We start from the raw sequence: 14,854 nt of genomic DNA, 5'->3' as shown, positions 1-14,854 counted from the left end.
CCCAACCATAAGAGTGCTCTCCGGTATCTATTTCATCCATTCCATCCAATATGTGCAATAAGGCGCACCTCGGAGACTGCGGCCCAGACAGGCCCAACACTCCTTCAAAGCTGTGAAAGGTCCCGTCCCAAAGAGGGACGAGAACTGCACACCCAAGACTGAATGTACAAAGCCCCCCCACCTCAGTCTGACAGCACAAACAGCTGGCAGATGCAATAAGGACCCTCCTCCATAACCTTTCTCTAGTATAATAAATCCAGTGTAGGTAGCGCAGTTGAATAAGGTGATACTGGGAAGCAATGGCTGCCTCCAGACGAGAAGACAATGCTTCTCTCGGGTCATCCTCCTCCCTAGAGCCCAAGTCACAAGCCCAGGCCTCCGGAGGGCCAATAAAGTATCTGGGGACTTGACGACAAGGGAGCAGTAGATGACTGAAATCTTGGGGTGCAGGATGTTGGTTAACAGTACTTTGGCTTCTAAGGGGCTACATTTTGGGATTTCCTCTAAATTTGCAAGGTAGGGTGCACGTGCATGGCAGAGCTGCAGGTACTTGTACAACTGGGTCCGATAAAGGGGATACTCATCTTGAAGAGCATAAAGGATTTAAACAAGTTCCCGTCAAGAGCATTCCCCAACCTAGAGATCTCTATTAAATCCCAGAGTCTGAACCCCTACAGCTCAGCCACCTGGCACAGTGTGGTTCCCTCCCACAAACGAGTCCCCTTAGTGAGCCAACCGACTCACTCCATGATCCTTCCGCTACCCTCCATGTCATGAGAACAACTCAAGACATCGAGGGAATGTCCCAAGGGATTGGAACCCATACAATAGATGTAACAGGGTGTTTGAGCTCAGTGCCCACCCCTTGGATGCATGGGAGAGGATGTGGTCCGTCGGCTGCGCTGCCGCCTCTGGTGCAGGAAACCAAGGTCCGAGCCTCAAGGTCGCGTCCACATCCTGTGATTCTTGGCAAAACACTTAATCTCCCCGTGCCTGAATGTGTAATGTAAAAACGGTGCTATGTAAAGCGCTCCAATACCTTTGGGTCGAGTTCGCGCTATAAAATATGCAACAAAAAAAAAAAAAGGGGTGAATCGCTCAAGCCCCCAAACCACAATTCATTCAGGACAGTCAGCTGCACAGCCCTAAAGCAGGACCGTACATCTGGAGTAGCAATCCCACAATTATAAGTAGATTTATATCACTTGGAGAGGACAATCCTGTATGGACCGGAGGACCATAAAAAAAACATAAAAGGGAATCAACACAGGATAAGAGGGACGAAGGTACGAGAAACTGGAAGTTTTGAAGCTGGTACCTAAGGGAATACAACCTTTACATCGCTGTCATTAGACCGTGATGCCTTTACAATGCAGTTGTTACAATGACCGCGTTGTTACAACGCGATGCCATTACTACCCAAGTCATTACATCGACATGCAGTAGATGGTGCTCCTAACATAAGGAATAGTATAATTTACTATTCCAACACCTTCCCTACCGTTGCGTAGGCTGGAGTTGGAATAGTAAATTATACATTCCTAATGTTATGGCGCCATCAACTGCAAGTCGATGTAATGACTTGCGTAGTAATAGCATCGCGTTGTAACAACACGGTCATTGTAAGAAACGCGTTGTTGCATACCGCGTAGTAAAGGCACACGTTGTAACGTGCTATATTCGTACCTAAGACAGGGGAAGGGCCATCATCTTAAAGATGGCCAATCTACTGAAAAGAGAGAGGTGCAATGTTGCCCAGTGTTTGAAATTGCCCATCAACTTGTCAAACTGTGGTTGTATATTGAAGGCCATGCCAAGCACTCTTCTGCAGTGATATATAACCCTAAATATCGAAACCCCTGAGGGAGGACCTGAAGTTCCGAGGCCTAGGACAGCTCCGTCAGGCCTCCACTCACCAGGTAAACAAACAGGGTGAATCCGGAGTCCTGAAAACCTCCCAAAAATGTCAAAAATCTGGAGTGCCCGTGGCCCCGAATGTCGGAGGTCAAACCCCCTAGCTCCGTGTTGACACATACCTAACCCACTAGAGGTTCTATGGAGAAAGCAAAAAGGAGTGAAGAGAGTGTACATCCCTATCGCCCCTCCATGGTGTGTCTATGTGGTCCAGGTGAGGCCTCTCCTCCGCCCACTCCCAGGCTGCCTCAGGGCAATCAAAAAACAGTAATTTGCCCTGAAACAGTACTTTAAGTTGCCCTGGGAAAAGCAGAATGTACTGGAATCCTAAGGCTCTGAGTTTCTGCTTCACCTCCTGAAAGGAGCGATGCTGTTGCTCGAAGCGAAGTATGGGAAGACCATCACTTTAGCTGATGAACATTTTGAGGAGGCACATATGAGAGACCCACAGGATGGCATCACGGTCAGCATAATTTAGTGGACCGGCGATCATGGGCTGCTGCAGGGCTCCCGACAAGGTTTTGGCCGTTAGGTATCTGTGAGCACGCTCCACAATGAAACAGTGTGATATGTCATCGGGGGGCTGCCAGGACTGAAGCCAAGTAGTGACAAAGTCAGTCGTATTTGAACCCTCCACTCCTTCTGGTATGGCCATCAAACGAACATTATTCCTCCAAGAGCGTTCCTCCGCATCCTCCCTTCGAGCCTCCAACAAGGCCACAGTGTGATGCAGGGCAGTCACTGCAGGACTGCAGAGTGCCCTCTGCTGCAGATAACCTGGTCTCATGGTCTGCAACTTTGTCAGCCATGTTACGTACGTCTTGTCGGATACGACAGAGGTCCACATGAAGCTCCCCAATCTTACCATTGATGGATGTGGGAAGTTCCAGGGTAGCTTGCAGAATGTGGGATTCCTCCAAGGCCAGAGGGCAGATCCCTAAGCACCAGCAGTCTCAGGGAGTGGTTCAGCAGAAGAAGTGGGCTTGGTGTATTTATCAATCTTCTCCGGTATGGAGGACTGGGGCAGCTTATCATTTCCCACGATGAACAGTGCTGTAAAGGGAGGATCCCCTCTCCTGGAGCAGCAAGGGAAAAAAGTTATATCGGTGGGCCCCTATCAAGAAAGCAAGAAGCGTCTGTGGATCGTACCCAGGGGTGACACCCCCCGCCACAGCGACCCAATGATGGGGAAAAAAGGAGAGATGAGCCACGCAGCCCAGCCTGGTGTATAGCCATCACCAAGGACACTCTTGACTATCCCATTCTTGCAGGGCACATCCACCATCCTAACACGGCAGCTGAGGCTACAGAAGGATCAAAGTTGTGCAGTGTACCGCATGGAGTCCAACGGGGCAATGAGCAGGGGAATGAGCTGAGCCCCTGGCCCTCTCCACCACCAGGGTGAGGCGCAAACATAAGAAACCCCCTGGGTGCTGTGGCACAACAATGGCCACTGAGTCTGTACTGACACCGCAGCCAAGCCCAGGGCACAATGGCATCCAAATGAAGGGACCAGGGTAGAAGAGCAGCAGGAGAGATTGCATGTGCAGCCCCCAGATGCCACAGTGCAGTGTCCAAGTCGAGGTAGGACGGGAGGAATAACCTCAAAACAAGCCCCGTGGCCAGGTGCAGCCATTGATCCTGGGGAGGGAGGCAGGGAAGCAGGAGAGAGGCAAGAGTGAGGAGGGGTGGATGCTCTCCCACCAGCCCAACAAATAGGAATAAAATCTCCTACCTCATGGTCCGATCTGACCACCGAAATGAAAGAAGGGGCCTCACCCCTGCTGCCCCTACCTCGTCTACGTAAGCCTGGCCTGCAGTCCAATCCATCCGCCGAGAGGTAAGTGGGAAGACTCCGGGTTGACACCCCAGGCACAACGGCACCCTCGGCCAGCAGGGCAGTCCGTAAAGCTTACTTCTGCGGTCTGGTCTGACCACTTAGCCCCGATGCAGGGCCTCCTCCTTTTGGTGGCTTCACAACGTGACCTGAACCAGAGCCGCTCACAATGACCGCAGTTTTGGTAAGACTGCTGTCATTTTCAAGCAGCTCATCCCATCACGGATTAAGGCACATGCATTGCGGGGCGGCCGGAGCTCTTCACAGAGCAAGCGGCAGCTTTTGTTTCCAGGCCACGCCCCAATACAATACAATCTTAAGTTACAACACAGTTTACTTAGAAAATTTACTCAACACCTATAGCTGTGACAAAAAATTCCCAAACCAATTTGAATAAAAAGAAAAATGTAATAAGTAAATTGACAAAACGTTTTACAAATATATCGCCCCATCAGAGTTAATAATAAAAAATCTACCCCCCCCCCAGTGAGTGATATTTTTGCAAACCATATTTAGAACACAATATTTCTGTCACACAATATTTGAGATAACAATATTACATCATACAACCGTCAAAAAGTGATGAACTCTCTTGGTGCTGAATCTCGATAAAGTGGTAATCCCTCCAGGCCGCAGATACAAGCATGCAGCTGGGATGCAAACACCATTCATGTTGTAGATATGAACAAGCATAATGTTATGTAAATAAGACTGTACAGACAATACTCAATTTCAGGTTTGCTTTTCAGCTGACAGAACAGTTCATTGGGCTAAGCAGAGATCTACAGGCTAAGGTTATAATCCCTGGTTGGCTTGACCTTCATCTTTTTTAGTTTGATGAAAAACAGTACATCTGGATTGGGTAACAATAACAACTATTGATGGAGTACCTTAGATTATATTGTGCAGTATATGCACTATCATTATTATTTTAGCAACCCCAGAAGCCAATGTTAAATGCCTCTGCCTTCTGCAGTTCTTATCTAAGGAAATCTAAAAAAACATTTGGTGGCTTGAGGAAACTTTCAAGTCCCTTTCTTTGACAAACAGGTGTGCTTGGGAGGTTTCATGGCCTCTATAGCATTTGCATCCCATTTGTCTGATCAAGTTTACTTACACACCAGAGGCCCTTTGCTGGCTATCGCAGCGCATGTCAGAAGACATGGGGGAAACACTGGGAGAATGAAGGAGCAGGCAGAGAATTGATTCATAGGTTGATATGACCTGCTCTTTCAAATCATCACCCACACAACCTGTAGCGAGGACATGGGATTAACTGCAGGCATTGCTAAAGTTAGCGTGAGTTAGTAGATGCTTGGCTGCCATTTTGCTGCTTTTGCACGCGTTACTACATGGCTCTGTTCTCGTAAATACTCAGCTTGCACTTTTTCACATGAGAACTTTCTGCCTTTCACACATGTAGCTGTACACTAAGCTCCTCGTCTGCACAGCATGTTCAAGATCGAAAAACAATGTATGCTGTTGATTCACTTTGGTCTGTCCCGCGCCCATAGACATAACATAGAACACAGCTGCACTACTGAAACTCGGGTGCTTTTAATATGGCATTGTATGCGTGTAGAGGCATTTGAAGAGAATAATTCCAACGAAGAAGAGCTGTGTTTGTCCAGCGATGTAAATCCTTGCATCTAAACTTGGAGGTATGGGGTCCCCCTGACAAAGCCTAGAGGTCTTCTATAATTATAATAAACTAGCTCTTAGCACGGGGAGGGTGGTAAGGCGCTGTAGTCCTGTTTCCACTCTCATTATAACATGATTTCCCCTTTCGTGCTTTATGGAATTGTAACAATGCTGATGATATTGTTCTTATGCATTTTGCTGCTAGCATTACCTTGTGTACTGCATTATAGAGCACGTTAGTTAAAATAAAAGTTTTAAACTATATAGTGTCTCTGTTTACTCACGTTGTGGACAAGTATGAGTGTGTGAACGAAAATTTTTTCTTGTTCCCGCGATTCCTGAGAGGGTCGAAGTGACAAGTTCTAGGATGTCTAATCATTGGTAGTTTCGCTGTAGTATGGAGAACGAATGAGACACTATAGCTAGTCGGATTGAGATTCTGGGCACTGAAGTGGGTTTTGTGGTACACCACTACACACCGAGGTCCTGGTTTCCTGCACATAGTCCTGTGTATGTGCAGGATCCCTGCAACAAACCTATAGGAAGTTGTGCCAAAGTATTGAGTTTTTTTTTATAGCAATCTCAATTGCATCTACTGCACAGTATTGAGTACCAACTTATGGTCCTGGAAATAAATGTGGCATTCAGAAGAGTAAATCTATATAAACATGTCTTTGCTGACCGTCCCTGTATGTTGGTAGTCGAAATTCTGGGATCGATGTAAGTGCAGGTCGATAATTGTACTTATTTTGACTTGTAACCAGCACATCGACACAACCCTGCAGAATATTCAAACTATTTTGTCCGTTGGGCGAAAACTCCTTGATCTTGGTTCAAAATATATATTATCAGCAATATTAATAAATCCAATATAAGGAAGAGGTCACTTCAACAGCGAGTTTAATCAAATCACGATCAACCCATGCGTACAGGAATTCACAGTATACTATTTCTTAGCAGAGTGTTGCATTGTACAAATCCTTACAATCCTAATCCTTAGTTCATTACCGTGAGCGGTTGAGAGCGGGAACCGTTCTGGCAACCCCTGTTAATATTGTGCCACTTTGGGGGCATGCATGAGGAACGATCCAACTCCTGGAACAAATCTCCAGGCTCTGCGCTATAAAGAGACCATTGCGGATGCTTGAGGTTGACTGCACCGCCCCGCGACTAGGTAATGTTCCACTGGTCATACAGATTATCGCAGGACCTGGGTTGACAGCAAGTGGGATGGACTTGGCGTCCTCATCTTTCACTGGATGTTACGCCTCCAGGACTCAGATCCGCGGATTCATATCTGTCCAGGCTATCATGCCGTATTTCACCTCCTCTTGTTGTAATGCAGGATGCAAAGAGACATTCCTTTTGGGCATGGCCGTTGGGAGACTGATACCCTTAATTGATAAACAATTATTCCAGATGAGTGATTTAATAAACTTCAATGAAGGAAGAATGGATGATGGTGCTGTCCAGAATTGCCCAGGACCCTGCCTTCCCAACGTGTGAAGCGATGCTCCATCTGTGGCATTATTTCTTGAAAATATGATGAGTCCAGATGGGGCCAGTTCGCTGCATTGTTCCAAGAAGCCTTTCTGCCATTAAACCGATGCACCGCCGCTGCCTGGTCCAGTTTGGCCACAGGTGGTGCTGAGGGAATATCGTGAATTTGAATTAATTCGCCCATTTACAAGGCCCTCTCACTGCAATGCTTACAATTTAATGTTCTCTCGGTTGTTTTTCAAGGGGGCACCAGCCTGCCCACACAGATGGCAGTAACTGGTGGCTGTCATGAGGCTGATAAATGAGACCTTGCCTTGGCACGTTGCAGCCACACTCTTGGTGGGAGTGTGTGGCAAAGCATTCGTTGACTCTGCCAGGGGCACTGGCAAGACCCCGCGCCTCGTGAACTAAGATTACTGCCCCTCATTCAATTGGACTAAGTAGGTTAATTGTGCAGTAGGGCTGCTCCTCTGCTGTAGGCAGGATAGAGAAACACAGAGGGCACAGCTGAAAATTCAATAGCTCTATGTGACACACTCTAGAGCCGATGCTCCTTGCACCCAATATCTTTATTGTACATTGCTTATTAGTACATTGTCCAAAACAGATGCGTTTCTTTGAGCAGCTTGACCCTCGGGAGCTTTCAGCGTCTTTATGTTGAACCGGGTTTCCTCTCTGCATATTCTGAGCACGTGCTGAGCCTCGGCTTCTCAAAGATGCAGCTTAAATGCTTTTCAAACGTATTCTGCAAAGTGTGCATTTTCTAGTGAATGCTACATTTATATTTTCACGGATCCCATTTCTTGAATGAATGCTATTAAATAGATTTCACTCATGAACGCATAGGCGAGATCTATTGGCTTTGCCAATGCTCGTTACTCCAAAGTGATACCGTTCCTGTGCCTTGCAGCATACGTTTTTCCCCCACTGTGTTCCAAAATCTGAGTCAGTCACAGTCATCTCTAATGCTAAGGAGTTCTTCCAACTCTCCCAACCCCACCCATTCACAACCAATTCAAACTACATTTAAAAGAGTTCCCATCCCAATCTGTGGTTGATGCCCCATGCAGGCTTGCCATCTCCCGTCCCTCTTCCACTGATGTGGGCATCTTATGAAGCTTGGGCCACATGCCTTCTAGAGCGACCGATGAATACTGTGAGATGAAACTTTTCTTACAGGCACAGGCGGAAGAAGGTGCCAACTGGCATTAGCTAAATAATTCGTCATGGCTGCAGTTGTATTATGCACACAATATCTAATGTCAGCAAAGTCAATAAACGAAACGAAATAGTAGCTCAAATCTGTTAATAGACTTGAGTGTTTCGTGCTAAGTTACATTTTGGATTTACTTTTGGTGTAGGTTACATTCACCAAACATTAGATCCAAATTAACAGTGAAGTAACATTTTCCTTCAAAAGGGACACAGGGTCTGCAGGGGAAAGCCATCCGAGCTCACTGGAACTAAGAGGGACAACCTGAGTGATCATCTTCTTGTATGCCAGTTTTCATAACTAGCCCCTCCACAGCTGACTGGCAGTCATTAATAACATCACAGGCCACAGTGGCACCCTACCACCCTAATATTATCCAAGTGTTTGCAGAACACGGGACCTGAACGACAGGCCTCATCTCACAGCAGAATTTGAAATACAAAGTTTCAAACTGAAAACTGGGGCAACACACACAGTAGATGATTTACAGAGACCCTTACACTGCCACCTATGCTCTTGTACCCTTGACATATGCCAATAAGAGCATCGGGTGTGCAAGTCCAACCTCAAACAACCATGGGCAGCTTCCTATGCGCATGCACTATCTCGAATGCTAGGAAAATGTTCATATGTACATGCTCAGGTTCAATAATCTATGCGCATCCATGTTACCCATGTACAACCATCATGTCAGCAATACCATCAACATCCATATTGTTTCAGCCACACATGCCCACGTGCCACCTCAGATAACAATATAGTAGCTCATAACTCAATGTACAGCCATCGACAAAAGCTTCATAAGGCCCAGTTTAGCCATCAGATACTGTGTACAACCTATTTACCACTTCCAACATGTTCATGTAAGAACATCATATGCCAAGAAATTCTTCATATGTCTTAGTTTATCACAATTTGTACATTACATCCTTAAGCGCCTGTAAACAGCTTCATAGTTCTATATTTAGCTCCATATGTCTTTCTAATGTCCAGGGTTCAGTCTCACATTCCCATGTGCAGTCTCGCATAATTACACACTTCTATGCTATATCTAGATTACCTCAATATGCCCGGGTTTAGCTCTAGGTTTAACCCCAAATTCCCATATAGAGCCACATATATCCCTACACCGCCATCATATACTCATATCTTTGCTTGTATACCACATCATATGCCAGGAATATGTTCATATACGTAAGGTAACCACACCATGAGTAAAGGGTCAAGATTTTATGGCTACTTACAGCCACATATACTCATTTTCCAACACCATGTGCAATGACAAGTTTTAAATTCCAAGGTCCTACCTCACATACCTGTGTACAGCTTCATATGTCCATATATTCCCTGATATGCTATGTACTGCAGTCATGTGCCAGGAAGAGATTTATATGCAGAGGATGAGTTTGCCCATGAGCAGCCGCCACAATACTTGCAGCTATCCCCTTCCTGTGTACAGCAAGGCCACACTTGTACTTATTTAAGAGTTGTAACATGAGGACACCTGACTGGCCAGTGAGACCCTTCCATGGAGAGGCACAGAGATTCTTGATTTGAAGTTCAGCTATTGGCAGTCATACATGTATCCAGTGTTAGAGAACCATTCCAAGATGACAACCAGACCTAGTCTGGAGAGAATTTCCAAATCAGGATACCCTGTCGTACAATTACAGGAGTAAATGTTGCCCAGGAGAATTCCCAGCTCTTACAGGTTACAAAAGACAATAGAAAAAGGCCAGTGCCCCCACAGCGTTTTATGCTTGTTGGACCTCGGCATCGCTGCTCCCAATCACGCACTAGGGCAGGTAGGGGTGAGCCAGTACATTGTTTATCATTGGTGTGGCTTCAGACCCTTACGGGGTTCCCTCGTTAGCAACATCTTTATATGTGGTAGGGACACGCTTAGCAGGCTGCCCTTGAACACCATCTTCTCCGATTGTAGATGGGGCTGTTCCTGTCATGTCCAGGATTTTGCAAACCTTTGCATTGCATATTATCACTTTTTAACACCATTCAGCACCTTCTGAACATTGTCCCTAGTTTTCACCCTAAGAAGACACAAACAGTTGACGTGTGATGTACTTGCCACCTTTTATCAGCAAATTCAAGCAACAACTAAACGTGAACAGCAGCTGCCCTTTATAGCAGTGACACATGAAACATAGCTGCATTTGGTATGAGATAGCGTAGGCGAAGTTTTGTAACTTGGTACCTTCTAGTTTTTCGTTGTCTTTCCCCCTTCTAGTTTGTCCTTCTCTTACCTCTGCGAATGTTAATCAGGCTTTGCTTTTGCTGGAAGGAGGTCAGACAGACAGCCAGTGCGAAGTCTGGGCTGGTTTCAAGATGATAATGTATGCTCAGGATTTGCCTGGCTTGCGGCATGAAGTACAAATCAATGAAATGCACATCAAAGTCATTCCACAAGAAGGGAACTATTGGCTCATTCAGCTGAAAATTGGTTCCGCGGATATTGAGCATAAATGTAATCCAATTCCTCTGCATTAACATCAGTTTCTTAGTGGGGTTTATAGCAGGTCTCTAGCAAGACTCACATCAAGGTCTACAAATCATATGCAGCTTACAAAACATAGCTGCAACTTTTGTGGCGGTCAGAAACGTACTTTCAACACTTCCAGGTGTTATTATTTCCTGAAGAAGGGGCCGTGTAGATGCGTGGTTTAATGTATGTAACTAATTCATAGTATTATGTACACTGTACATATAAAACATAGATTTGTAATCAGCAAGGACTTTTGTGCATTCGCTACGTTGCCTTAAAAGCATTAAACTTCACCAGATCTATGATTTATATATTTGGTTGTTGATGATTTCTTAAGTGCCGCATGACACCCATAAAATACTCCAATTAGGCTAGTTTTGACTCATACCGACAATATTAGTAAAACATATGCACATATATAATGTTTTCTCAGCTGCATTAATGCAAAGAAATAAAGAGATTTATACAGTGCGCTACCTGCTTGCACGTCCAAGTGGTTGCCCACAATCCTGGGTGACGGAAGTGATGTGTATTAGGTGCCGCTGTACACGCCTTGCAGGTTCCTGACAACCCTGAAAGGCCTGCCAGGAAGGCCTAGTCGGGAAAGCCTGCCCAAGAAGGCTATGAAGAATATCATGTAGCTTCTTCACATTTATTAACAAAGAGAGGGCAATTGTGTGGAGATTGTTAACCCAAATGCAAATCATAAATGTATTTCAGACATTAAAATGAAGTTTACTTTTAAGATCTTTGCTATATTGATATGTAAATTGCTAACAATGTCTTGATATCTGAACTACAAATCGACAGTCTGTTGTGTGTGTAATTTCCCCTTTAAGAAGATACGTGTGCTAGTGACATGCAGCACTTCTGACCACTTAAAAAAATGACAAAAATAAACTGAATTGGACAGACTTCTTCTGAATTCTGAACATAGTCCGTTCATGTAAAGCGCTCCAACACCTTCGGGTAGCTTGATTTCACATTATACAAACAAGCGCCAAAGATAATGCGATGGGAGTTGTCCAACCCTTGGCCTTAACTGTACTGCAAGGTTAGGCTGCTGAAGGTCCGGTAAAGCAACAAGTAGCGAAGCTCAAGGGGTTTGGGGGAAATCCTCACATTTCTAAGGCAGAAAAAATGAAAGAGGCGATTTTGGACACAGCGTCTGAAGCATCTGATATTTCATCTCTGTATTTGAACAGGACAGGGAGATTAAGTCATGGAGCCAAAGTTGAACCCCTGAAGATGGGCAAAGAGTGACACGAGCAGGAATCACAGAAAAAATAGTCCCTAAATGAACACTTAAACACAGAAGCGCACTGTTAACAGTGATTGAGCGGTGCTCTGTGGGAGGACACCAAATACCAAAAGGATGGAGAAAGAGGAAGGATCAACCACTAGCAAGCAAGCATTTTTTAACAACAATCGAAGGGACAAAAAAAAGGGTAAAGGGCGGGCTGTAAGTCTACAAAGTGAATACAGCATGTCTCGAAGAGACAGTACATGCGCTGCCTAGGCTTGACCTAAAAACAGAAAAAATAGAAATAATTTTAACAATGAACCACAGTACTAGAGTACACATAATATACACTTCCTTACATATTTAACAATTTTAATAAACAGTTAAGGCTGATAAACAGCTGATGATGTGTGTGGATGCAACAAATAGTTTAAAGTTTCAGAACCAGTTGTGACATTATTTGCAATAAATATTGGGCTTATACGGCAGCGTCCTACATATTATAGAACAAGGCAAACAAACAAAACGTGCTCAAGATTTAGGGGCTTGTTACAACTACGATGGTCCTATGAAGTGTCGTAGTCGCCATGGCAGTGCAGGCACCACCGCACCGGTGGTCTGACCACACTATTAAGAGTTTGGCGGTCGGACCACCACAACCATCGGGGATCAATGACCCCTCAGCAGTGTTGCTGTGTTGTGAGGCTGCAATATGCTGGCAGTGCTACAGCAGCACCACCAAGCATATTAGGAGTTCCCTAACCGCCACAATTTTCATGGCGGTGGGCCCGCCATGAAAAGTGTGGCAGTGAGTAAACCAAGGGGCCCACACGGCCCCCTGTTTACTCAGGGACTGGGATGCATGCAGTGTGGCACATGTTGTGACCCTGTTCCTGCATTGCATGGACTGGACAGTCCATGCCGTGCAGGACTGTGCTTTGGCGCTGCCATTTCTGTGCCTTTCTAAGGCTCAGATATGAGCCTTAGAAAGGCACCGCCAAAGCACTGCCAGCTATGCTAAATCACAAATCAACTTGTAATATGGCGGGCGCTGTGATGACGAGTTTGGTGGTATTGCAGCAGTGCGCTTGCATGGCGGCCTGCTGCCATACAGCCAAATTCGTAATCAGGCCCTTAGTACAGTCAAATTACATAGTAGACCTAGGGAATCCATATAGTCACCTGAGATTACTATTTACTCAATTTGTTTTGAAGTAGTAAACATCATGTTCAATATTAAAATGAAAAACCTAGTGCATGCAGTTTTATTAATCCCAAACACAGCTGCATCAATGTAAGATTGGCATTACCATTGCATCCTCCTGCTTTACTGATCTTTAGCAACACTTTCTGTCCGATTCAAAACTAGCCTTACCCATGGCCCTTTCTATCTAGCCCAAGATTGGATATGGAGAAGTAGCAAAGGATTCAAGGTCCAATGGCAGATCCAATCTATGGGTCACAATTGAGAGATTTCCTCTCATTCATAAAGCTACGCAATTGTTGTAAACTTTAACAGGAGGTCTCTCTAAAGAGTATGTTTTTCAAGGTTTTGTTCCTTACTGTCATTAATATAGTTAAATGTGTGAGTAAGTGAAGTATTGTGGTCTGTGTGACCCAGAGCTATGAATTTTCCCATATACATTGATGCTAAGATTGGTTCCCAAATCCCAATCGAGGGATTATATGGAGCAAGCCAGGTACCTTCCCCCTTTTATTCTTAATCCATCCTTGTACAAAGAACAGTTTCTGTAGTACCCTTCTTCTCCGTGCAGTGCACCCTGACCAGACTAGTTGCTTTTCTCTAACAGGAATGATTGGTGTGTTCCCTCTGTGTTTTTCTGAAGTTGGTTAAGCGGATAGATTATAGATAAAGGTCCGCCTTCAATCAGATTAGGTTATTCTAAAGAGGCATCTGTATGGAAGGTGTCTCACAGACCCCCACACGGGGTGAGGTGTGGCACAGCAGCCAGAGCAACTGACTCCGGAGTGCGGGGCTCGCTCGCTTAATCTCCAAGACGGCCCCCAGTGCCTGGATACCCTTAGGGGTGATAAGTCTGGCTTTACAAATATGGAATTTAGATTTTTAGTTGAGTGGCTCCAGAAGTAATGAGGATCACAACTTTACAATCAAATGCTTTAACCTATCTTAGAAATGTGAAAGTTTGTACCTATTGTATATGCGTTCAAGTTCAATAGATGCTTAATGAAAAGGCTTTCATTAACTAAGGTGTCATCTCTCTGTTCACACCATACAGCATTTATAATATCACTAATATTCTTTATACTTGTAGCTAACAGGCTTAAGTCAAATTGTTGAAGTTCATGACTGGAGTAAGATAATGCGTGCATGGAAAGTGTGTCTGGCCTATGAAGCAACTCAAGTGCTCTGTATCACAAACACTGCACTGCTAAGTGATTGTCAAGGGCATACCAAGGTAGAACAAGTTGCATTTGTCACGCCTGCAGGAGACAAGGGTATTGGTGTCAGTCTGTGAGCCTTCAAACCACGAGGACACACTCTAAACACTGCTGATAAGCTTTGGCTGGAAGAAATCTCAGAGGCTGCTGACACTCTGCAGTGTGCATCTTACAACATTTCCTGCCTGTGATATGACTCTTTTGCCAGTATTCCTCCTTGGAGAGGCTCGCTCTACCACTCGGCTGTAGTTGTTTATGGAAGCAAGTTTACATGACAAGTTTTTCCTGTTGCAGCTTAAACGTGTAAGCCTCTCTCTTGTGTTGCACTTCAAAATAGACTGTACACTTCCTGTTCAGAGGACACAGCACAGCAAATGTCCGTGTGCATATTCACTTCCGCTTCCGCTGTCCCGTTCCATACAATCTCATACTAAGAAGGGGCAGCGATGGACATTGCAGACCAGCGGACTGAAACCAGCCTACTCTCTTCTTCCACAAAGTATCTTTGCGCGCCATTTTCTTCCTTAAGCAGGCGGGGACTGTTTGCACGTGCACGTGTGAATAGCAGGGTGCAACAAATATTAA

The 14,854-nt window shown here is 45.1% G+C and overlaps 1 protein-coding gene across 3 annotated transcripts in view; it reads left to right on the top strand.

The window, feature by feature from the left end:
- TAFA2 (TAFA chemokine like family member 2) overlaps positions 1 to 14,854 on the top strand; it is a 1,225,759-nt gene that overhangs the window by 1,037,973 nt on the left and 172,932 nt on the right. The gene's annotated exons all lie outside the window — the stretch shown is intronic.

Source organism: Triturus cristatus, chromosome 4_1 (assembly GCF_964204655.1).
Source record: "Triturus cristatus chromosome 4_1, aTriCri1.1, whole genome shotgun sequence".
Classification (NCBI taxonomy): Eukaryota; Metazoa; Chordata; class Amphibia; order Caudata; family Salamandridae; genus Triturus; species Triturus cristatus.
Note: the sequence above shows the minus strand (reverse complement) of the source record. Positions and strands in the feature narration are given on the sequence as shown.